We start from the raw sequence: 24,240 nt of genomic DNA, 5'->3' as shown, positions 1-24,240 counted from the left end.
AGAGTTTATTGAGCCTTTCTCTAAAGAGAATGACTAAATCTGCTGGTTGTAAAGTATTAACACAAATTCAGTGATGCGCATAGGATGACTACTTCCATACCAACGTCCTGTTAAATCTGTGACAGGGCTTGATTAAATTGACATTGCAGTCTTGTCATTGGAAAACAACAACACACGCGTCTTAGGTTTACACTAGTTAGTCAGAGTTTCAAAACTCCCATTCCCTGACTGGGAATCGAACCCAGGCCACGGCGGTGAGAGCGCCGAATCCTAGCCACTAGACCATCAGGGACCCGAATGCCTAGTCAACAGTACCGATTGCAAATCTGCAGTAAACTCTTCCTAACTGACAAAAAAATTGGCATTGTGCATTGCATTGAATACTTGTCAAGCAATTGACCTTCGTAGCACTCTCATTCCGTTGCATCAGCTTCCTGAAGTCCTTGGAGGGTCTTTTTCGGTACCTGTGAAACAAGAGTTGTACACAGGCTGGCGGCCACAGTTGGCACGGGGGCTGTGTCTCAGGTGGTGCTTAGAGTTTCCTTGTCATTACAGAAGTAATTGCTCATTTATCAATTCATTCTTTCCAACAACGTAGGCATCTGTCCGTGATGGCGAATAGTACCATTGCAGTTTGAATTTACATGTCCCCAAACTTAACAAACCAACCGAAGTTGTTTTGACTTGTTGTCTGATGAAAGGCTCTGTCAGGGCTTTGGTACCATAGTGGAGAGCATAACTGCTTGCCAAGCAGTTGACCCGTGTTCCATTCCCGGCCAATGCATTCAGACGATTCGAACTGGGGAAAGCTTTCAAATGTACTTTGCTATCTCTACGTCTGCTCAGAGTGCTTTGTCAAGCTTAACAACCTCTTCAACCAACTCTCTTGTATCTGATGGGCATCACAAGTTTACCAAGCGAGTGGGGAAGATGAGATTCCCCAGTGCCGTACCACAGAAAAAAAACAGGCCTCCCTCAAACTCAATCCAAGAATCCACGGACGGCCAGCACCTTCCACATCGCCAAATGCTCCAAGCCCGTTGACAAAAACATTTTGTCCGGCAACTGACCATACAATTCCTTGTCTTCCATATCATCCGTGGATGAATCAGCCCATGTCATTTGATGACAAATGGAACTCCTTTTTGCTGCTCAAAGGATAATTAAGCACACATCAAAGTATCAAAAAAACTTGATCATTCTTTTAGTTTTTAAAACTGCCAAGCCACAATGGTTCTAGAGCTGCTGGGAAGAGTTTATTGAGCCTTTCTCTAAAGAGAATGACTAAATCTGCTGGTTGTAAAGTATTAACACAAATTCAGTGATGCGCATAGGATGACTACTTCCATACCAACGTCCTGTTAAATCTGTGACAGGGCTTGATTAAATTGACATTGCAGTCTTGTCATTGGAAAACAACAACACACGCGTCTTAGGTTTACACTAGTTAGTCAGAGTTTCAAAACTCTCATTCCCTGACTGGGAATCGAACCCAGGCCGCGGCAGTGAGAGCGCCGAATCCTAGCCACTAGACCATCAGGGACCCGAATGCTTAGTCAACAGTACCGATTGCAAATCTGCAGTAAACTCTTCCTAACTGACAAAAAAATTGGCATTGTGCATTGCATTGAATACGTGCTGAAATTGGGAACATTTTAGTCTTAAATGAAAGTAATTCTGTGCATCTGGAGAATAAATCCAAGCAAGCACAAGTTTCACGCTTTTGACTTCTCTCTTATTTCATGGAGAAATAGAAAGATTCCTGAGTAAGAGCGAGTGTGTCATAACCCTGCAAGAAAATAAGTGGATAGATGACAAAAGAAATAAAACACTCCTGACCTACGTCACAACAGTGGAAACACCAAATCCTAGCCACCAGACCACCAGGGAGCCTTTGATTTTTGTGAACTATGGGTGTTGTCTCTTGTGCCTCGTTGTCCATTTTGCAGGGGGCTATGTGTAGTCAAACGGACGAGGTATGTACAGACACCCTTTAAAAGAATGATCTTAGGTGAGCAATATATGGAACGGATCAGTGATGGAAAAGGGACATCTGACTTTAAGGAATTGAACCGAAGCATTTAAAACTCCCAAATAGCTTTTTATGCCTGCTGAAATTGTTGGGGCATGTCACGGCAGTAGTCTTATAGTAGAGGGCATACTACAGCCACTTGTCAAGCAATTGACCTTCGTAGCACTCTCGTTCCGTTGCATCAGCTTCCTGAAGTCCTTGGAGGGTCTTTTTCGGTACCTGTGAAACAAGAGTTGTACACAGGCTGGCGGCCACAGTTGGCACGGGGGCTGTGTCTCAGGTGGTGCTTAGAGTTTCCTTGTCATTACAGAAGTAAATTGCTCATTTATCAATTCATTCTTTCCAACAACGTAGGCATCTGTCCGTGATGGCGAATAGTACCATTGCAGTTTGAATTTACATGTCCCCAAACTTAACAAACCAACCGAAGTTGTTTTGACTTGTTGTCTGATGAAAGTCTCTGTCAGGGCATTGGTGCTATAGTGGAGAGCATAACTGCTTGCCAAGCAGTTGACCCGTGTTCGATTCCCGGCCAATGCATTCAGACGATTCGAACTGGGGAAAGCTTTCAAATGTACTTTGCCATCTCTACGTCTGCTCAGAGTGCTTTGTCAAGCTTAACAACCTCTTCAACCACTCTTCAACAAACTCTCTTGTATCTGATGGGCATCACAAGTTTACCAAGCGAGTGGGGAAGATGAGATTCCCCAGTGCCGTACCACAGAAAAAAAACAGGCCTCCCTCAAACTCAATCCAAGAATCCACGGACGGCCAGCACCTTCCACATCGCCAAATGCTCCAAGCCCGTTGACAAAAACATTTTGTCCGGCAACTGACCATACAATTCCTTGTCTTCCATATCATCCGTGGATGAATCAGCCCATGTCATTTGATGACAAATGGAACTCCTTTTTGCTGCTCAAAGGATTATTAAGCACACATCAAAGTATCAAAAAAACTTGATCATTCTTTTAGTTTTTAAAACTGCCAAGCCACAATGGTTCTAGAGCTGCTGGGAAGAGTTTATTGAGCCTTTCTCTAAAGAGAATGACTAAATCTGCTGGTTGTAAAGTATTAACACAAATTCAGTGATGCGCATAGGATGACTACTTCCATACCAACGTCCTGTTAAATCTGTGACAGGGCTTGATTAAATTGACATTGCAGTCTTGTCATTGGAAAACAACAACACACGCGTCTTAGGTTTACCCTAGTTAGTCAGAGTTTCAAAACTCTGATTCCCTGACTGGGAATCGAACCCAGGCCGCGGCGGTGAGAGCGCCGAATCCTAGCCACTAGACCATCAGGGACCCGAATGCCTAGTCAACAGTACCGATTGCAAATCTGCAGTAAACTCTTCCTAACTGACAAAAAAATTGGCATTGTGCATTGCATTGAATACGTGCTGAAGTTGGGAACATTTTAGTCTTAAATGAAAGTAATTCTGTGCATCTGGAGAATAAATCCAAGCAAGCACAAGTTTCACGCTTTTGACTTCTCTCTTACTTCAGGGAGAAATAGAAAGATTCCTGAGTAAGAGCAAGTGTGTCATAACCCTGCAAGAAAATAAGTGGATAGATGACAAAAGAAATAAAACACTCCTGACCTACGTCACAACAGTGGAAACACCAAATCCTAGCCACCAGACCACCAGGGAGCCTTTGATTTTTGTGAACTATGGGTGTTGTCTCTTGTGCCTCGTTGTCCATTTTGCAGGGGGCTATGTGTAGTCAAACGGACGAGGTATGTACAGACACCCTTTAAAAGAATGATCTTAGGTGAGCAATATATGGAACGGATCAGTGATGGAAAAGGGACATCTGACTTTAAGGAATTGAACCGAAGCATTTAAAACTCCCAAATAGCTTTTTATGCCTGCTGAAATTGTTGGGGCATGTCACGGCAGTAGTCTTATAGTAGAGGGCATACTACAGCCACTTGTCAAGCAATTGACCTTCGTAGCACTCTCGTTCCGTTGCATCAGCTTCCTGAAGTCCTTGGAGGGTCTTTTTCGGTACCTGTGAAACAAGAGTTGTACACAGGCTGGCGGCCACAGTTGGCACGGGGGCTGTGTCTCAGGTGGTGCTTAGAGTTTCCTTGTCATTACAGAAGTAATTGCTTATTTATCAATTCATTCTTTCCAACAACGTAGGCATCTGTCCGTGATGGCGAATAGTACCATTGCAGTTTGAATTTACATGTCCCCAAACTTAACAAACCAACCGAAGTTGTTTTGACTTGTTGTCTGATGAAAGTCTCTGTCAGGGCATTGGTGCTATAGTGGAGAGCATAACTGCTTGCCAAGCAGTTGACCCGTGTTCGATTCCTGGCCAATGCATTCAGACGATTTGAACTGGGGAAAGCTTTCAAATCTACCTTGCCATCTCTACGTCTGCTCAGAGTGCTTTGTCAAGCTTAACAACCTCTTCAACCACTCTTCAACCAACTCTCTTGTATCTGATGGGCATCACAAGTTTACCAAGCGAGTGGGGAAGATGAGATTCCCCAGTGCCGTACCACAGAAAAAAAACAGGCCTCCCTCAAACTCAATCCAAGAATCCACGGACGGCCAGCACCTTCCACATCGCCAAATGCTCCAAGCCCGTTGACAAAAACATTTTGTCCGGCAACTGACCATACAATTCCTTGTCTTCCATATCATCCGTGGATGAATCAGCCCATGTCATTTGATGACAAATGGAACTCCTTTTTGCTGCTCAAAGGATTATTAAGCACACATCAAAGTATCAAAAAAACTTGATCATTCTTTTAGTTTTTAAAACTGCCAAGCCACAATGGTTCTAGAGCTGCTGGGAAGAGTTTATTGAGCCTTTCTCTAAAGAGAATGACTAAATCTGCTGGTTGTAAAGTATTAACACAAATTCAGTGATGCGCATAGGATGACTACTTCCATACCAACGTCCTGTTAAATCTGTGACAGGGCTTGATTAAATTGACATTGCAGTCTTGTCATTGGAAAACAACAACACACGCGTCTTAGGTTTACCCTAGTTAGTCAGAGTTTCAAAACTCTGATTCCCTGACTGGGAATCGAACCCAGGCCGCGGCAGTGAGAGCGCCGAATCCTAGCCACTAGACCATCAGGGACCCAAATGCCTAGTCAACAGTACCGATTGCAAATCTGCAGTAAACTCTTCCTAACTGACAAAAAAATTGGCATTGTGCATTGCATTGAATACGTGCTGAAGTTGGGAACATTTTAGTCTTAAATGAAAGTAATTCTGTGCATCTGGAGAATAAATCCAAGCAAGCACAAGTTTCACGCTTTTGACTTCTCTCTTACTTCAGGGAGAAATAGAAAGATTCCTGAGTAAGAGCAAGTGTGTCATAACCCTGCAAGAAAATAAGTGGATAGATGACAAAAGAAATAAAACACTCCTGACCTACGTCACAACAGTGGAAACACCAAATCCTAGCCACCAGACCACCAGGGAGCCTTTGATTTTTGTGAACTATGGGTGTTGTCTCTTGTGCCTCGTTGTCCATTTTGCAGGGGGCTATGTGTAGTCAAACGGACGAGGTATGTACAGACACCCTTTAAAAGAATGATCTTAGGTGAGCAATATATGGAACGGATCAGTGATGGAAAAGGGACATCTGACTTTAAGGAATTGAACCGAAGCATTTAAAACTCCCAAATAGCTTTTTATGCCTGCTGAAATTGTTGGGGCATGTCACGGCAGTAGTCTTATAGTAGAGGGCATACTACAGCCACTTGTCAAGCAATTGACCTTCGTAGCACTCTCGTTCCGTTGCATCAGCTTCCTGAAGTCCTTGGAGGGTCTTTTTCGGTACCTGTGAAACAAGAGTTGTACACAGGCTGGCGGCCACAGTTGGCACGGGGGCTGTGTCTCAGGTGGTGCTTAGAGTTTCCTTGTCATTACAGAAGTATTTGCTCATTTATCAATTCATTCTTTCCAACAACGTAGGCATCTGTCCGTGATGGCGAATAGTACCATTGCAGTTTGAATTTACATGTCCCCAAACTTAACAAACCAACCGAAGTTGTTTTGACTTGTTGTCTGATGAAAGTCTCTGTCAGGGCATTGGTGCTATAGTGGAGAGCATAACTGCTTGCCAAGCAGTTGACCCGTGTTCGATTCCCGGCCAATGCATTCAGACGACTTGAACTGGGGAAAGCTTTCAAATGTACCTTGCCATCTCTACGTCTGCTCAGAGTGCTTTGTCAAGCTTAACAACCTCTTCAACCACTCTTCAACCAACTCTCTTGTATCTGATGGGCATCACAAGTTTACCAAGCGAGTGGGGAAGATGAGATTCCCCAGTGCCGTACCACAGAAAAAAAACAGGCCTCCCTCAAACTCAATCCAAGAATCCACGGACGGCAAGCACCTTCCACATCGCCAAATGCTCCAAGCCCGTTGACAAAAACATTTTGTCCGGCAACTGACCATACAATTCCTTGTCTTCCATATCATCCGTGGATGAATCACCCCATGTCATTTGATGACAAATGGAATTCCTATTTGCTGCTCAAAGTGTTATTAAGCACACATCAAAGTATCAAAAAAACTTGATCATTCTTTTAGTTTTTAAAACTGCCAAGCCACAATGGTTCTAGAGCTGCTGGGAAGAGTTTATTGAGCCTTTCTCTAAAGAGAATGACTAAATCTGCTGGTTGTAAAGTATTAACACAAATTCAGTGATGCGCATAGGATGACTACTTCCATACCAACGTCCTGTTAAATCTGTGACAGGGCTTGATTAAATTGACATTGCAGTCTTGTCATTGGAAAACAACAACACACGCGTCTTAGGTTTACACTAGTTAGTCAGAGTTTCAAAACTCTCATTCCCTGACTGGGAATCGAACCCAGGCCGCGGCGGTGAGAGCGCCGAATCCTAGCCACTAGACCATCAGGGAACCGAATGCCTAGTCAACAGTACCGATTGCAAATCTGCAGTAAACTCTTCCTAACTGACAAAAAAATTGGCATTGTGCATTGCATTGAATACGTGCTGAAGTTGGGAACATTTTAGTCTTAAATGAAAGTAATTCTGTGCATCTGGAGAATAAATCCAAGCAAGCACAAGTTTCACGCTTTTGACTTTTCTCTTACTTCAGGGAGAAATAGAAAGATTCCTGAGTAAGAGCTAGTGTGTCATAACCCTGCAAGAAAATAAGTGGATAGATGACAAAAGAAATAAAACACTCCTGACCTACGTCACAACAGTGGAAACACCAAATCCTAGCCACCAGACCACCAGGGAGCCTTTGATTTTTGTGAACTATGGGTGTTGTCTCTTGTGCCTCGTTGTCCATTTTGCAGGGGGCTATGTGTAGTCAAACGGACGAGGTATGTACAGACACCCTTTAAAAGAATGATCTTAGGTGAGCAATATATGGAACGGATCAGTGATGGAAAAGGGACATCTGACTTTAAGGAATTGAACCGAAGCATTTAAAACTCCCAAATAGCTTTTTATGCCTGCTGAAATTGTTGGGGCATGTCACGGCAGTAGTCTTATAGTGGAGGGCATACTACAGCCACTTGTCAAGCAATTGACCTTCGTAGCACTCTCGTTCTGTTGCATCAGCTTCCTGAAGTCCTTGGAGGGTCTTTTTCGGTACCTGTGAAACAAGAGTTGTACACAGGCTGGCGGCCACAGTTGGCACGAGGGCTGTGTCTCAGGTGGTGCTTAGAGTTTCCTTGTCATTACAGAAGTAATTGCTCATTTATCAATTCATTCTTTCCAACAACGTAGGCATCTGTCCGTGATGGCGAATAGTACCATTGCAGTTTGAATTTACATGTCCCCAAACTTAACAAACCAACCGAAGTTGTTTTGACTTGTTGTCTGATGAAAGTCTCTGTCAGGGCATTGGTGCTATCGTGGAGAGCATAACTGCTTGCCAAGCAGTTGACCCGTGTTCGATTCCTGGCCAATGCATTCAGACGATTCGAACTGGGGAAAGCTTTCAAATGTACTTTGCTATCTCTACGTCTGCTCAGAGTGCTTTGTCAAGCTTAACAACCTCTTCAACCATGAAATCATATCTTGTATCTGATGGGCATCACAAGTTTACCAAGCGAGTGGGGAAGATGAGATTCCCCAGTGCCGTACCACAGAAAAAAAACAGGCCTCCCTCAAACTCAATCCAAGAATCCACGGACGGCCAGCACCTTCCAAATCGCCAAATGCTCCAAGCCCGTTGACAAAAACATTTTGTCCGGCAACTGACCATACAATTCCTTGTCTTCCATATCATCCGTGGATGAATCACCCCATGTCATTTGATGACAAATGGAATTCCTATTTGCTGCTCAAAGTGTTATTAAGCACACATCAAAGTATCAAAAAAACTTGATCATTCTTTTAGTTTTTAAAACTGCCAAGCCACAATGGTTCTAGAGCTGCTGGGAAGAGTTTATTGAGCCTTTCTCTAAAGAGAATGACTAAATCTGCTGGTTGTAAAGTATTAACACAAATTCAGTGATGCGCATAGGATGACTACTTCCATACCAAGGTCCTGTTAAATCTGTGACAGGGCTTGATTAAATTGACATTGCAGTCTTGTCATTGGAAAACAACAACACACGCGTCTTAGGTTTACACTAGTTAGTCAGAGTTTCAAAACTCTGATTCCCTGACTGGGAATCGAACCCAGGCCGCTGCGGTGAGAGCGCCGAATCCTAGCCACTAGACCATCAGGGAACCGAATGCCTAGTCAACAGTACCGATTGCAAATCTGCAGTAAACTCTTCCTAACTGACAAAAAAATTGGCATTGTGCATTGCATTGAATACGTGCTGAAGTTGGGAACATTTTAGTCTTAAATGAAAGTAATTCTGTGCATCTGGAGAATAAATCCAAGCAAGCACAAGTTTCACGCTTTTGACTTCTCTCTTACTTCAGGGAGAAATAGAAAGATTCCTGAGTAAGAGCTAGTGTGTCATAACCCTGCAAGAAAATAAGTGGATAGATGACAAAAGAAATAAAACACTCCTGACCTACGTCACAACAGTGGAAACACCAAATCCTAGCCACCAGACCACCAGGGAGCCTTTGATTTTTGTGAACTATGGGTGTTGTCTCTTGTGCCTCGTTGTCCATTTTGCAGGGGGCTATGTGTAGTCAAACGGACGAGGTATGTACAGACACCCTTTAAAAGAATGATCTTAGGTGAGCAATATATGGAACGGATCAGTGATGGAAAAGGGACATCTGACTTTAAGGAATTGAACCGAAGCATTTGAAACTCCCAAATAGCTTTTTATGCCTGCTGAAATTGTTGGGGCATGTCACGGCAGTAGTCTTATAGTAGAGGGCATACTACAGCCACTTGTCAAGCAATTGACCTTCGTAGCACTCTCGTTCCGTTGCATCAGCTTCCTGAAGTCCTTGGAGGGTCTTTTTCGGTACCTGTGAAACAAGAGTTGTACACAGGCTGGCGGCCACAGTTGGCACGAGGGCTGTGTCTCAGGTGGTGCTTAGAGTTTCCTTGTCATTACAGAAGTAATTGCTCATTTATCAATTCATTCTTTCCAACAACGTAGGCATCTGTCCGTGATGGCGAATAGTACCATTGCAGTTTGAATTTACATGTCCCCAAACTTAACAAACCAACCGAAGTTGTTTTGACTTGTTGTCTGATGAAAGTCTCTGTCAGGGCATTGGTGCTATAGTGGAGAGCATAACTGCTTGCCAAGCAGTTGACCCGTGTTCGATTCCCGGCCAATGCATTCAGACGATTCGAACTGGGGAAAGCTTTCAAATCTACTTTGCCATCTCTACGTCTGCTCAGAGTGCTTTGTCAAGCTTAACAAACTCTTCAACCATGAAATCTAATCTTGTATCTGATGGGCATCACAAGTTTACCAAGCGAGTGGGGAAGATGAGATTCCCCAGTGCCGTACCACAGAAAAAAAACAGGCCTCCCTCAAACTCAATCCAAGAATCCACGGACGGCCAGCACCTTCCACATCGCCAAATGCTCCAAGCCCGTTGACAAAAACATTTTGTCCGGCAACTGACCATACAATTCCTTGTCTTCCATATCATCCGTGGATGAATCAGCCCATGTCATTTGATGACAAATGGAATTCCTATTTGCTGCTCAAAGTGTTATTAAGCACACATCAAAGTATCAAAAAAACTTGATCATTCTTTTAGTTTTTAAAACTGCCAAGCCACAATGGTTCTAGAGCTGCTGGGAAGAGTTTATTGAGCCTTTCTCTAAAGAGAATGACTAAATCTGCTGGTTGTAAAGTATTAACACAAATTCAGTGATGCGCATAGGATGACTACTTCCATACCAAGGTCCTGTTAAATCTGTGACAGGGCTTGATTAAATTGACATTGCAGTCTTGTCATTGGAAAACAACAACACACGCGTCTTAGGTTTACACTAGTTAGTCAGAGTTTCAAAACTCTGATTCCCTGACTGGGAATCGAACCCAGGCCGCGGCGGTGAGAGCGCCGAATCCTAGCCACTAGACCATCAGGGAACCGAATGCCTAGTCAACAGTACCGATTGCAAATCTGCAGTAAACTCTTCCTAACTGACAAAAAAATTGGCATTGTGCATTGCATTGAATACGTGCTGAAGTTGGGAACATTTTAGTCTTAAATGAAAGTAATTCTGTGCATCTGGAGAATAAATCCAAGCAAGCACAAGTTTCACGCTTTTGACTTCTCTCTTACTTCAGGGAGAAATAGAAAGATTCCTGAGTAAGAGCTAGTGTGTCATAACCCTGCAAGAAAATAAGTGGATAGATGACAAAAGAAATAAAACACTCCTGACCTACGTCACAACAGTGGAAACACCAAATCCTAGCCACCAGACCACCAGGGAGCCTTTGATTTTTGTGAACTATGGGTGTTGTCTCTTGTGCCTCGTTGTCCATTTTGCAGGGGGCTATGTGTAGTCAAACGGACGAGGTATGTACAGACACCCTTTAAAAGAATGATCTTAGGTGAGCAATATATGGAACGGATCAGTGATGGAAAAGGGACATCTGACTTTAAGGAATTGAACCGAAGCATTTAAAACTCCCAAATAGCTTTTTATGCCTGCTGAAATTGTTGGGGCATGTCACGGCAGTAGTCTTATAGTAGAGGGCATACTACAGCCACTTGTCAAGCAATTGACCTTCGTAGCACTCTCGTTCCGTTGCATCAGCTTCCTGAAGTCCTTGGAGGGTCTTTTTCGGTACCTGTGAAACAAGAGTTGTACACAGGCTGGCGGCCACAGTTGGCACGAGGGCTGTGTCTCAGGTGGTGCTTAGAGTTTCCTTGTCATTACAGAAGTAATTGCTCATTTATCAATTCATTCTTTCCAACAACGTAGGCATCTGTCCGTGATGGCGAATAGTACCATTGCAGTTTGAATTTACATGTCCCCAAACTTAACAAACCAACCGAAGTTGTTTTGACTTGTTGTCTGATGAAAGTCTCTGTCAGGGCATTGGTGCTATCGTGGAGAGCATAACTGCTTGCCAAGCAGTTGACCCGTGTTCGATTCCTGGCCAATGCATTCAGACGATTCGAACTGGGGAAAGCTTTCAAATGTACTTTGCTATCTCTACGTCTGCTCAGAGTGCTTTGTCAAGCTTAACAACCTCTTCAACCATGAAATCATATCTTGTATCTGATGGGCATCACAAGTTTACCAAGCGAGTGGGGAAGATGAGATTCCCCAGTGCCGTACCACAGAAAAAAAACAGGCCTCCCTCAAACTCAATCCAAGAATCCACGGACGGCCAGCACCTTCCAAATCGCCAAATGCTCCAAGCCCGTTGACAAAAACATTTTGTCCGGCAACTGACCATACAATTCCTTGTCTTCCATATCATCCGTGGATGAATCACCCCATGTCATTTGATGACAAATGGAATTCCTATTTGCTGCTCAAAGTGTTATTAAGCACACATCAAAGTATCAAAAAAACTTGATCATTCTTTTAGTTTTTAAAACTGCCAAGCCACAATGGTTCTAGAGCTGCTGGGAAGAGTTTATTGAGCCTTTCTCTAAAGAGAATGACTAAATCTGCTGGTTGTAAAGTATTAACACAAATTCAGTGATGCGCATAGGATGACTACTTCCATACCAAGGTCCTGTTAAATCTGTGACAGGGCTTGATTAAATTGACATTGCAGTCTTGTCATTGGAAAACAACAACACACGCGTCTTAGGTTTACACTAGTTAGTCAGAGTTTCAAAACTCTGATTCCCTGACTGGGAATCGAACCCAGGCCGCTGCGGTGAGAGCGCCGAATCCTAGCCACTAGACCATCAGGGAACCGAATGCCTAGTCAACAGTACCGATTGCAAATCTGCAGTAAACTCTTCCTAACTGACAAAAAAATTGGCATTGTGCATTGCATTGAATACGTGCTGAAGTTGGGAACATTTTAGTCTTAAATGAAAGTAATTCTGTGCATCTGGAGAATAAATCCAAGCAAGCACAAGTTTCACGCTTTTGACTTCTCTCTTACTTCAGGGAGAAATAGAAAGATTCCTGAGTAAGAGCTAGTGTGTCATAACCCTGCAAGAAAATAAGTGGATAGATGACAAAAGAAATAAAACACTCCTGACCTACGTCACAACAGTGGAAACACCAAATCCTAGCCACCAGACCACCAGGGAGCCTTTGATTTTTGTGAACTATGGGTGTTGTCTCTTGTGCCTCGTTGTCCATTTTGCAGGGGGCTATGTGTAGTCAAACGGACGAGGTATGTACAGACACCCTTTAAAAGAATGATCTTAGGTGAGCAATATATGGAACGGATCAGTGATGGAAAAGGGACATCTGACTTTAAGGAATTGAACCGAAGCATTTGAAACTCCCAAATAGCTTTTTATGCCTGCTGAAATTGTTGGGGCATGTCACGGCAGTAGTCTTATAGTAGAGGGCATACTACAGCCACTTGTCAAGCAATTGACCTTCGTAGCACTCTCGTTCCGTTGCATCAGCTTCCTGAAGTCCTTGGAGGGTCTTTTTCGGTACCTGTGAAACAAGAGTTGTACACAGGCTGGCGGCCACAGTTGGCACGAGGGCTGTGTCTCAGGTGGTGCTTAGAGTTTCCTTGTCATTACAGAAGTAATTGCTCATTTATCAATTCATTCTTTCCAACAACGTAGGCATCTGTCCGTGATGGCGAATAGTACCATTGCAGTTTGAATTTACATGTCCCCAAACTTAACAAACCAACCGAAGTTGTTTTGACTTGTTGTCTGATGAAAGTCTCTGTCAGGGCATTGGTGCTATAGTGGAGAGCATAACTGCTTGCCAAGCAGTTGACCCGTGTTCGATTCCCGGCCAATGCATTCAGACGATTCGAACTGGGGAAAGCTTTCAAATCTACTTTGCCATCTCTACGTCTGCTCAGAGTGCTTTGTCAAGCTTAACAAACTCTTCAACCATGAAATCTAATCTTGTATCTGATGGGCATCACAAGTTTACCAAGCGAGTGGGGAAGATGAGATTCCCCAGTGCCGTACCACAGAAAAAAAACAGGCCTCCCTCAAACTCAATCCAAGAATCCACGGACGGCCAGCACCTTCCACATCGCCAAATGCTCCAAGCCCGTTGACAAAAACATTTTGTCCGGCAACTGACCATACAATTCCTTGTCTTCCATATCATCCGTGGATGAATCAGCCCATGTCATTTGATGACAAATGGAATTCCTATTTGCTGCTCAAAGTGTTATTAAGCACACATCAAAGTATCAAAAAAACTTGATCATTCTTTTAGTTTTTAAAACTGCCAAGCCACAATGGTTCTAGAGCTGCTGGGAAGAGTTTATTGAGCCTTTCTCTAAAGAGAATGACTAAATCTGCTGGTTGTAAAGTATTAACACAAATTCAGTGATGCGCATAGGATGACTACTTCCATACCAAGGTCCTGTTAAATCTGTGACAGGGCTTGATTAAATTGACATTGCAGTCTTGTCATTGGAAAACAACAACACACGCGTCTTAGGTTTACACTAGTTAGTCAGAGTTTCAAAACTCTGATTCCCTGACTGGGAATCGAACCCAGGCCGCGGCGGTGAGAGCGCCGAATCCTAGCCACTAGACCATCAGGGAACCGAATGCCTAGTCAACAGTACCGATTGCAAATCTGCAGTAAACTCTTCCTAACTGACAAAAAAATTGGCATTGTGCATTGCATTGAATACGTGCTGAAGTTGGGAACATTTTAGTCTTAAATGAAAGTAATTCTGTGCATCTGGAGAATAAATCCAAGCAAGCACAAGTTTCACGCTTTTGACTTCTCTCTTACTTCAGGGAGAAATAGAAAGATTCCTGAGTAAGAGCTAGTGTGTCATAACCCTGCAAGAAAATAAGTGGATAGATGACAAAAGAAATAAAACACTCCTGACCTACGTCACAACAGTGGAAACACCAAATCCTAGCCACCAGACCACCAGGGAGCCTTTGATTTTTGTGAACTATGGGTGTTGTCTCTTGTGCCTCGTTGTCCATTTTGCAGGGGGCTATGTGTAGTCAAACGGACGAGGTATGTACAGACACCCTTTAAAAGAATGATCTTAGGTGAGCAATATATGGAACGGATCAGTGATGGAAAAGGGACATCTGACTTTAAGGAATTGAACCGAAGCATTTAAAACTCCCAAATAGCTTTTTATGCCTGCTGAAATTGTTGGGGCATGTCACGGCAGTAGTCTTATAGTAGAGGGCATACTACAGCCACTTGTCAAGCAATTGACCTTCGTAGCACTCTCGTTCCGTTGCATCAGCTTCCTGAAGTCCTTGGAGGGTCTTTTTCGGTACCTGTGAAACAAGAGTTGTACACAGGCTGGCGGCCACAGTTGGCACGAGGGCTGTGTCTCAGGTGGTGCTTAGAGTTTCCTTGTCATTACAGAAGTAATTGCTCATTTATCAATTCATTCTTTCCAACAACGTAGGCATCTGTCCGTGATGGCGAATAGTACCATTGCAGTTTGAATTTACATGTCCCCAAACTTAACAAACCAACCGAAGTTGTTTTGACTTGTTGTCTGATGAAAGTCTCTGTCAGGGCATTGGTGCTATAGTGGAGAGCATAACTGCTTGCCAAGCAGTTGACCCGTGTTCGATTCCCGGCCAATGCATTCAGACGATTCGAACTGGGGAAAGCTTTCAAATCTACTTTGCCATCTCTACGTCTGCTCAGAGTGCTTTGTCAAGCTTAACAAACTCTTCAACCATGAAATCTAATCTTGTATCTGATGGGCATCACAAGTTTACCAAGCGAGTGGGGAAGATGAGATTCCCCAGTGCCGTACCACAGAAAAAAAACAGGCCTCCCTCAAACTCAATCCAAGAATCCACGGACGGCCAGCACCTTCCACATCGCCAAATGCTCCAAGCCCGTTGACAAAAACATTTTGTCCGGCAACTGACCATACAATTCCTTGTCTTCCATATCATCCGTGGATGAATCAGCCCATGTCATTTGATGACAAATGGAACTCCTTTTTGCTGCTCAAAGGATTATTAAGCACACATCAAAGTATCAAAAAAACTTGATCATTCTTTTAGTTTTTAAAACTGCCAAGCCACAATGGTTCTAGAGCTGCTGGGAAGAGTTTATTGAGCCTTTCTCTAAAGAGAATGACTAAATCTGCTGGTTGTAAAGTATTAACACAAATTCAGTGATGCGCATAGGATGACTACTTCCATACCAAGGTCCTGTTAAATCTGTGACAGGGCTTGATTAAATTGACATTGCAGTCTTGTCATTGGAAAACAACAACACACGCGTCTTAGGTTTACACTAGTTAGTCAGAGTTTCAAAACTCTGATTCCCTGACTGGGAATCGAACCCAGGCCGCGGCGGTGAGAGCGCCGAATCCTAGCCACTAGACCATCAGGGACCCGAATGCCTAGTCAACAGTACCGATTGCAAATCTGCAGTAAACTCTTCCTAACTGACAAAAAAATTGGCATTGTGCATTGCATTGAATACGTGCTGAAGTTGGGAACATTTTAGTCTTAAATGAAAGTAATTCTGTGCATCTGGAGAATAAATCCAAGCAAGCACAAGTTTCACGCTTTTGACTTCTCTCTTACTTCAGGGAGAAATAGAAAGATTCCTGAGTAAGAGCGAGTGTGTCATAACCCTGCAAGAAAATAAGTGGATAGATGACAAAAGAAATAAAACACTCCTGACCTACGTCACAACACTGGAAACACCAAATCCTAGCCACCAGACCACCAGGGAGCCTTTGATTTTTGTGAACTATGGGTGTTGTCTCTTGTGCCTCGTTGTCCATTTTGCAGGGGGCTATGTGTAGTCAAACGGACGAGGTATGTACAGACACCCTTTAAAAGAATGATCTTAGGTGAGCAATATATGGAACGGATCAGTGATGGAAAAGGGACATCTGACTTTAAGGAATTGAACCGAAGCATTTAAAACTCCCAAATAGCTTTTTATGCCTGCTGAAATTGTTGGGGTATGTCACGGCAGTAGTCTTATAGTAGAGGGCATACTACAGCCACTTGTCAAGCAATTGACCTTCGTAGCACTCTCGTTCCGTTGCATCAGCTTCCTGAAGTCCTTGGAGGGTCTTTTTCGGTACCTGTGAAACAAGAGTTGTACACAGGCTGGCGGCCACAGTTGGCACGAGGGCTGTGTCTCAGGTGGTGCTTAGAGTTTCCTTGTCATTACAGAAGTAATTGCTCATTTATCAATTCATTCTTTCCAACAACGTAGGCATCTGTCCGTGATGGCGAATAGTACCATTGCAGTTTGAATTTACATGTCCCCAAACTTAACAAACCAACCGAAGTTGTTTTGACTTGTTGTCTGATGAAAGTCTCTGTCAGGGCATTGGTGCTATAGTGGAGAGCATAACTGCTTGCCAAGCAGTTGACCCGTGTTCGATTCCCGGCCAATGCATTCAGACAATTCGAACTGGGGAAAGCTTTCAAATCTACTTTGCTATCTCTACGTCTGCTCAGAGTGCTTTGTCAAGCTTAACAAACTCTTCAACCATGAAATCTAATCTTGTATCTGATGGGCATCACAAGTTTACCAAGCGAGTGGGGAAGATGAGATTCCCCAGTGCCGTACCACAGAAAAAAAACAGGCCTCCCTCAAACTCAATCCAAGAATCCACGGACGGCCAGCACCTTCCACATCGCCAAATGCTCCAAGCCCGTTGACAAAAACATTTTGTCCGGCAACTGACCATACAATTCCTTGTCTTCCATATCATCCGTGGATGAATCAGCCCATGTCATTTGATGACAAATGGAACTCCTTTTTGCTGCTCAAAGGATTATTAAGCACACATCAAAGTATCAAAAAAACTTGATCATTCTTTTAGTTTTTAAAACTGCCAAGCCACAATGGTTCTAGAGCTGCTGGGAAGAGTTTATTGAGCCTTTCTCTAAAGAGAATGACTAAATCTGCTGGTTGTAAAGTATTAACACAAATTCAGTGATGCGCATAGGATGACTACTTCCATACCAAGGTCCTGTTAAATCTGTGACAGGGCTTGATTAAATTGACATTGCAGTCTTGTCATTGGAAAACAACAACACACGCGTCTTAGGTTTACACTAGTTAGTCAGAGTTTCAAAACTCTCATTCCCTGACTGGGAATCGAACCCAGGCCGCGGCGGTGAGAGCGCCGAATCCTAGCCACTAGACCATCAGGGACCCGAATGCCTAGTCAACAGTACCGATTGCAAATCTGCAGTAAACTCTTCCTAACTGACAAAAAAATTGGCATTGTGCATTGCATTGAATACGTGCTGAAGTTGGGAACATTTTAGTCTTAAATGAAAGTAATTCTGTGCATCTGGAGAATAAATCCAAGCAAGCACAACTTTCACGCTTTTGACTTCTCTCTTACTTCAGGGAGAAATAGAAAGATTCCTGAGTAAGAGCGAGTGTGTCATAACCCTGCAAGAAAATAAGTGGATAGATGACAAAAGAAATAAAACACTCCTGACCTACGTCACAACAGTGGAAACACCAAATCCTAGCCACCAGACCACCAGGGAGCCTTTGATTTTTGTGAACTATGGGTGTTGTCTCTTGTGCCTCGTTGTCCATTTTGCAGGGGGCTATGTGTAGTCAAACGGACGAGGTATGTACAGACACCCTTTAAAAGAATGATCTTAGGTGAGCAATATATGGAACGGATCAGTGATGGAAAAGGGACATCTGACTTTAAGGAATTGAACCGAAGCATTTAAAACTCCCAAATAGCTTTTTATGCCTGCTGAAATTGTTGGGGCATGTCACGGCAGTAGTCTTATAGTAGAGGGCATACTACAGCCACTTGTCAAGCAATTGACCTTCGTAGCACTCTCGTTCCGTTGCATCAGCTTCCTGAAGTCCTTGGAGGGTCTTTTTCGGTACCTGTGAAACAAGAGTTGTACACAGGCTGGCGGCCACAGTTGGCACGGGGGCTGTGTCTCAGGTGGTGCTTAGAGTTTCCTTGTCATTACAGAAGTAATTGCTCATTTATCAATTCATTCTTTCCAACAACGTAGGCATCTGTCCGTGATGGCGAATAGTACCATTGCAGTTTGAATTTACATGTCCCCAAACTTAACAAACCAACCGAAGTTGTTTTGACTTGTTGTCTGATGAAAGTCTCTGTCAGGGCATTGGTGCTATAGTGGAGAGCATAACTGCTTGCCAAGCAGTTGACCCGTGTTCGATTCCCGGCCAATGCATTCAGACGATTCGAACTGGGGAAAGCTTTCAAATGTACTTTGCTATCTCTACGTCTGCTCAGAGTGCTTTGTCAAGCTTAACAACCTCTTCAACTAACTCTCTTGTATCTGATGGGCATCACAAGTTTACCAAGCGAGTGGGGAAGATGAGATTCCCCAGTGCCGTACCACAGAAAAAAAACAGGCCTCCCTCAAACTCAATCCAAGAATCCACGGACGGCCAGCACCTTCCACATCGCCAAATGCTCCAAGCCCGTTGACAAAAACATTTTGTCCGACAACTGACCATACAATTCCTTGTCTTTCATATCATCCGTGGATGAATCACCCCATGTCATTTGATGACAAATGGAATTCCTATTTGCTGCTCAAAGTGTTATTAAGCACACATCAAAGTATCAAAAAAACTTGATCATTCTTTTAGTTTTTAAAACTGCCAAGCCACAATGGTTCTAGAGCTGCTGGGAAGAGTTTATTGAGCCTTTCTCTAAAGAGAATGACTAAATCTGCTGGTTGTAAAGTATTAACACAAATTCAGTGATGCGCATAGGATGACTACTTCCATACCAACGTCCTGTTAAATCTGTGACAGGGCTTGATTAAATTGACATTGCAGTCTTGTCATTGGAAAACAACAACACACGCGTCTTAGGTTTACACTAGTTAGTCAGAGTTTCAAAACTCTCATTCCCTGACTGGGAATCGAACCCAGGCCGCGGCGGTGAGAGCGCCGAATCCTAGCCACTAGACCATCAGGGACCCGAATGCCTAGTCAACAGTACCGATTGCAAATCTGCAGTAAACTCTTCCTAACTGACAAAAAAATTGGCATTGTGCATTGCATTGAATACGTGCTGAAGTTGGGAACATTTTAGTCTTAAATGAAAGTAATTCTGTGCATCTGGAGAATAAATCCAAGCAAGCACAAGTTTCACGCTTTTGACTTCTCTCTTACTTCAGGGAGAAATAGAAAGATTCCTGAGTAAGAGCGAGTGTGTCATAACCCTGCAAGAAAATAAGTGGATAGATGACAAAAGAAATAAAACACTCCTGACCTACGTCACAACAGTGGAAACACCAAATCCTAGCCACCAGACCACCAGGGAGCCTTTGATTTTTGTGAACTATGGGTGTTGTCTCTTGTGCCTCGTTGTCCATTTTGCAGGGGGCTATGTGTAGTCAAACGGACGAGGTATGTACAGACACCCTTTAAAAGAATGATCTTAGGTGAGCAATATATGGAACGGATCAGTGATGGAAAAGGGACATCTGACTTTAAGGAATTGAACCGAAGCATTTAAAACTCCCAAATAGCTTTTTATGCCTGCTGAAATTGTTGGGGCATGTCACGGCAGTAGTCTTATAGTAGAGGGCATACTACAGCCACTTGTCAAGCAATTGACCTTCGTAGCACTCTCGTTCCGTTGCATCAGCTTCCTGAAGTCCTTGGAGGGTCTTTTTCGGTACCTGTGAAACAAGAGTTGTACACAGGCTGGCGGCCACAGTTGGCACGGGGGCTGTGTCTCAGGTGGTGCTTAGAGTTTCCTTGTCATTACAGAAGTAATTGCTCATTTATCAATTCATTCTTTCCAACAACGTAGGCATCTGTCCGTGATGGCGAATAGTACCATTGCAGTTTGAATTTACATGTCCCCAAACTTAACAAACCAACCGAAGTTGTTTTGACTTGTTGTCTGATGAAAGTCTCTGTCAGGGCATTGATGCTATAGTGGAGAGCATAACTGCTTGCCAAGCAGTTGACCCGTGTTCGATTCCCGGCCAATGCATTCAGACGATTCGAACTGGGGAAAGCTTTCAAATGTACTTTGCCATCTCTACGTCTGCTCAGAGTGCTTTGTCAAGCTTAACAAACTCTTCAACCATGAAATCATATCTTGTATCTGATGGGCATCACAAGTTTACCAAGCGAGTGGGGAAGATGAGATTCCCCAGTGCCGTACCACAGAAAAAAAACAGTCCTCCCTCAAGCTCAATCCAAGAATCCACGGACGGCCAGCACCTTCCACATCGCCAAATGCTCCAAGCCCGTTGACAAAAACATTTTGTCCGGCAACTGACCATACAATTCCTTGTCTTCCATATCATCCGTGGATGAATCAGCCCATGTCATTTGATGACAAATGGAATTCCTATTTGCTGCTCAAAGTGTTATTAAGCACACATCAAAGTATAAAAAAAACTTGATCATTCTTTTAGTTTTTAAAACTGCCAAGCCACAATGGTTCTAGAGCTGCTGGGAAGAGTTTATTGAGCCTTTCTCTAAAGAGAATGACTAAATCTGCTGGTTGTAAAGTATTAACACAAATTCAGTGATGCGCATAGGATGACTACTTCCATACCAACGTCCTGTTAAATCTGTGACAGGGCTTGATTAAATTGACATTGCAGTCTTGTCATTGGAAAACAACAACACACGCGTCTTAGGTTTACACTAGTTAGTCAGAGTTTCAAAACTCTCATTCCCTGACTGGGAATCGAACCCAGGCCGCGGCGGTGAGAGCGCCGAATCCTAGCCACTAGACCATCAGGGACTCGAACGCCTAGTCAACAGTACCGATTGCAAATCTGCAGTAAACTCTTCCTAACTGACAAAAAAATTGGCATTGAATACGTGCTGAAGTTGGGAACATTTTAGTCTTAAATGAAAGTAATTCTGTGCATCTGGAGAATAAATCCAAGCAAGCACAAGTTTCACGCTTTTGACTTCTCTCTTATTTCAGGGAGAAATAGAAAGATTCCTGAGTAAGAGCGAGTGTGTCATAACCCTGCAAGAAAATAAGTGGATAGATGACAAAAGAAATAAAACACTCCTGACCTACGTCACAACAGTGGAAACACCAAATCCTAGCCACCAGACCACCAGGGAGCCTTTGATTTTTGTGAACTATGGGTGTTGTCTCTTGTGCCTCGTTGTCCATTTTGCAGGGGGCTATGTGTAGTCAAACGGACGAGGTATGTACAGACACCCTTTAAAAGAATGATCTTAGGTGAGCAATATATGGAACGGATCAGTGATGGAAAAGGGACATCTGACTTTAAGGAATTGAACCGAAGCATTTAAAACTCCCAAATAGCTTTTTATGCCTGCTGAAATTGTTGGGGCATGTCCCGGCAGTAGTCTTATAGTGGAGGGCATACTACAGCCACTTGTCAAGCAATTGACATTCGTAGCACTCTCGTTCCGTTGCGTCAGCTTCCTGAAGTCCTTGGAGGGTCTTTTTCGGTACCTGTGAAACAAGAGTTGTACACAGGCTGGCGGCCACAGTTGGCACGGGGGCTGTGTCTCAGGTGGTGCTTAGAGTTTCCTTGTCATTACGGAAGTAATTGCTCATTTATCAATTCATTCTTTCCAACAACGTAGGCATCTGTCCGTGATGGCGAATAGTACCATTGCAGTTTGAATTTACATGTCCCCAAACTTAACAAACCAACCGAAGTTGTTTTGACTTGTTGTCTGATGAAAGTCTCTGTCAGGGCATTGGTGGTATAGTGAAGAGCATAACTGCTTGCCAAGCAGTTGACCTGTGTTCGATTCCCGGCCAATGCATTCAGACGATTTGAACTGGGGAAAGCTTTCAAATGTACTTTGCCATCTCTACGTCTGCTCAGAGTGCTTTGTCAAGCTTAACAAACTCTTCAACCATGAAATCATATCTTGTATCTGATGGGCATCACAAGTTTACCAAGCGAGTGGGGAAGATGAGATTCCCCAGTGCCGTACCACAGAAAAAAAACAGGCCTCCCTCAAGCTCAATCCAAGAATCCACGGACGGCCAGCACCTTCCACATCGCCAAATGCTCCAAGCCCGTTGACAAAAATATTTTGTCCGGCAACTGACCATACAATTCCTTGTCTTCCATATCATCCGTGGATGAATCAGCCCATGTCATTTGATGACAAATGGAATTCCTATTTGCTGCTCAAAGTGTTATTAAGCACACATCAAAGTATAAAAAAAACTTGATCATTCTTTTAGTTTTTAAAACTGCCAAGCCACAATGGTTCTAGAGCTGCTGGGAAGAGTTTATTGAGCCTTTCTCTAAAGAGAATGACTAAATCTGCTGGTTGTAAAGTATTAACACAAATTCAGTGATGCGCATAGGATGACTACTTCCATACCAACGTCCTGTTAAATCTGTGACAGGGCTTGATTAAATTGACATTGCAGTCTTGTCATTGGAAAACAACAGCACACGCGTCTTAGGTTTACACTAGTTAGTCAGAGTTTCAAAACTCTCATTCCCTGACTGGGAATCGAACCCAGGCCGCAGCGGTGAGAGCGCCGAATCCTAGCCACTAGACCATCAGGGACTCGAACACCTAGTCAACAGTACCGATTGCAAATCTGCAGTAAACTCTTCCTAACTGACAAAAAAATTGGCATTGTGCATTGCATTGAATACGTGCTGAAGTTGGGAACATTTTAGTCTTAAATGAAAGTAATTCTGTGCATCTGGAGAATAAATCCAAGCAAGCACAAGTTTCACGCTTTTGACTTCTCTCTTATTTCAGGGAGAAATAGAAAGATTCCTGAGTAAGAGCGAGTGTGTCATAACCCTGCAAGAAAATAAGTGGATAGATGACAAAAGAAATAAAACACTCCTGACCTACGTCACAACAGTGGAAACACCAAATCCTAGCCACCAGACCACCAGGGAGCCTTTGATTTTTGTGAACTATGGGTGTTGTCTCTTGTGCCTCGTTGTCCATTTTGCAGGGGGCTATGTGTAGTCAAAGGGACGAGGTATGTACAGACACCCTTTAAAAGAATGATCTTAGGTGAGCAATATATGGAACGGATCAGTGATGGAAAAGGGACATCTGACTTTAAGGAATTGAACCGAAGCATTTAAAACTCCCAAATAGCTTTTTATGCCTGCTGAAATTGTTGGGGCATGTCCCGGCAGTAGTCTTATAGTGGAGGGCATACTACAGCCACTTGTCAAGCAATTGACCTTCGTAGCACTCTCGTTCCGTTGCGTCAGCTTCCTGAAGTCCTTGGAGGGTCTTTTTCGGTACCTGTGAAACAAGAGTTGTACACAGGCTGGCGGCCACAGTTGGCACGGGGGCTGTGTCTCAGGTGGTGCTTAGAGTTTCCTTGTCATTACAGAAGTAATTGCTCATTTATCAATTCATTCTTTCCAACAACGTAGGCATCTGTCCGTGATGGCGAATAGTACCATTGCAGTTTGAATTTACATGTCCCCAAACTTAACAAACCAACCGAAGTTGTTTTGACTTGTTGTCTGATGAAAGTCTCTGTCAGGGCATTGGTGCTATAGTGGAGAGCATAACTGCTTGCCAAGCAGTTGACCCGTGTTCGATTCCCGGCCAATGCATTCAGACGATTCGAACTGGGGAAAGCTTTCAAATGTACTTTGCTATCTCTACGTCTGCTCAGAGTGCTTTGTCAAGCTTAACAACCTCTTCAACCAACTCTCTTGTATCTGATGGGCATCACAAGTTTAGTTTTTAAGATTCCCCAGTGCCGTAC

At 43.5% G+C, this 24,240-nt stretch overlaps 14 non-coding genes across 14 annotated transcripts; all 14 read right to left on the bottom strand.

Annotated features, from left to right (window-relative positions):
• Positions 1 to 220: 220 nt before the first annotated feature.
• trnae-cuc (transfer RNA glutamic acid (anticodon CUC)) lies at positions 221 to 292 on the bottom strand. The gene has a single exon. It is a non-coding gene; the product is annotated as a tRNA-Glu (tRNA).
• Positions 293 to 1,471: 1,179 nt separating this feature from the next.
• On the bottom strand, positions 1,472 to 1,543 carry trnae-cuc (transfer RNA glutamic acid (anticodon CUC)). Its single transcript has one exon. It is a non-coding gene; the product is annotated as a tRNA-Glu (tRNA).
• Positions 1,544 to 3,270: 1,727 nt separating this feature from the next.
• trnae-cuc (transfer RNA glutamic acid (anticodon CUC)) lies at positions 3,271 to 3,342 on the bottom strand. Its single transcript has one exon. It is a non-coding gene; the product is annotated as a tRNA-Glu (tRNA).
• A 1,726-nt stretch (positions 3,343 to 5,068) lies between these two features.
• Positions 5,069 to 5,140, bottom strand: trnae-cuc (transfer RNA glutamic acid (anticodon CUC)). The gene has a single exon. It is a non-coding gene; the product is annotated as a tRNA-Glu (tRNA).
• Positions 5,141 to 6,866: 1,726 nt separating this feature from the next.
• Positions 6,867 to 6,938, bottom strand: trnae-cuc (transfer RNA glutamic acid (anticodon CUC)). Its single transcript has one exon. It is a non-coding gene; the product is annotated as a tRNA-Glu (tRNA).
• Positions 6,939 to 8,659: 1,721 nt separating this feature from the next.
• On the bottom strand, positions 8,660 to 8,731 carry trnae-cuc (transfer RNA glutamic acid (anticodon CUC)). The gene has a single exon. It is a non-coding gene; the product is annotated as a tRNA-Glu (tRNA).
• A 1,721-nt stretch (positions 8,732 to 10,452) lies between these two features.
• trnae-cuc (transfer RNA glutamic acid (anticodon CUC)) lies at positions 10,453 to 10,524 on the bottom strand. Its single transcript has one exon. It is a non-coding gene; the product is annotated as a tRNA-Glu (tRNA).
• A 1,721-nt stretch (positions 10,525 to 12,245) lies between these two features.
• On the bottom strand, positions 12,246 to 12,317 carry trnae-cuc (transfer RNA glutamic acid (anticodon CUC)). The gene has a single exon. It is a non-coding gene; the product is annotated as a tRNA-Glu (tRNA).
• Positions 12,318 to 14,038: 1,721 nt separating this feature from the next.
• trnae-cuc (transfer RNA glutamic acid (anticodon CUC)) lies at positions 14,039 to 14,110 on the bottom strand. Its single transcript has one exon. It is a non-coding gene; the product is annotated as a tRNA-Glu (tRNA).
• A 1,721-nt stretch (positions 14,111 to 15,831) lies between these two features.
• Positions 15,832 to 15,903, bottom strand: trnae-cuc (transfer RNA glutamic acid (anticodon CUC)). Its single transcript has one exon. It is a non-coding gene; the product is annotated as a tRNA-Glu (tRNA).
• A 1,721-nt stretch (positions 15,904 to 17,624) lies between these two features.
• trnae-cuc (transfer RNA glutamic acid (anticodon CUC)) lies at positions 17,625 to 17,696 on the bottom strand. Its single transcript has one exon. It is a non-coding gene; the product is annotated as a tRNA-Glu (tRNA).
• A 1,715-nt stretch (positions 17,697 to 19,411) lies between these two features.
• On the bottom strand, positions 19,412 to 19,483 carry trnae-cuc (transfer RNA glutamic acid (anticodon CUC)). The gene has a single exon. It is a non-coding gene; the product is annotated as a tRNA-Glu (tRNA).
• A 1,721-nt stretch (positions 19,484 to 21,204) lies between these two features.
• Positions 21,205 to 21,276, bottom strand: trnae-cuc (transfer RNA glutamic acid (anticodon CUC)). The gene has a single exon. It is a non-coding gene; the product is annotated as a tRNA-Glu (tRNA).
• A 1,709-nt stretch (positions 21,277 to 22,985) lies between these two features.
• On the bottom strand, positions 22,986 to 23,057 carry trnae-cuc (transfer RNA glutamic acid (anticodon CUC)). The gene has a single exon. It is a non-coding gene; the product is annotated as a tRNA-Glu (tRNA).
• Between the last annotated feature and the right edge of the window lie 1,183 nt (positions 23,058 to 24,240).

Source organism: Leuresthes tenuis, unplaced genomic scaffold, assembly GCF_036924035.1.
Source record: "Leuresthes tenuis unplaced genomic scaffold, fLeuTen1.0.hap1 SCAF_10, whole genome shotgun sequence".
Classification (NCBI taxonomy): Eukaryota; Metazoa; Chordata; class Actinopteri; order Atheriniformes; family Atherinopsidae; genus Leuresthes; species Leuresthes tenuis.
Note: the sequence above shows the minus strand (reverse complement) of the source record. Positions and strands in the feature narration are given on the sequence as shown.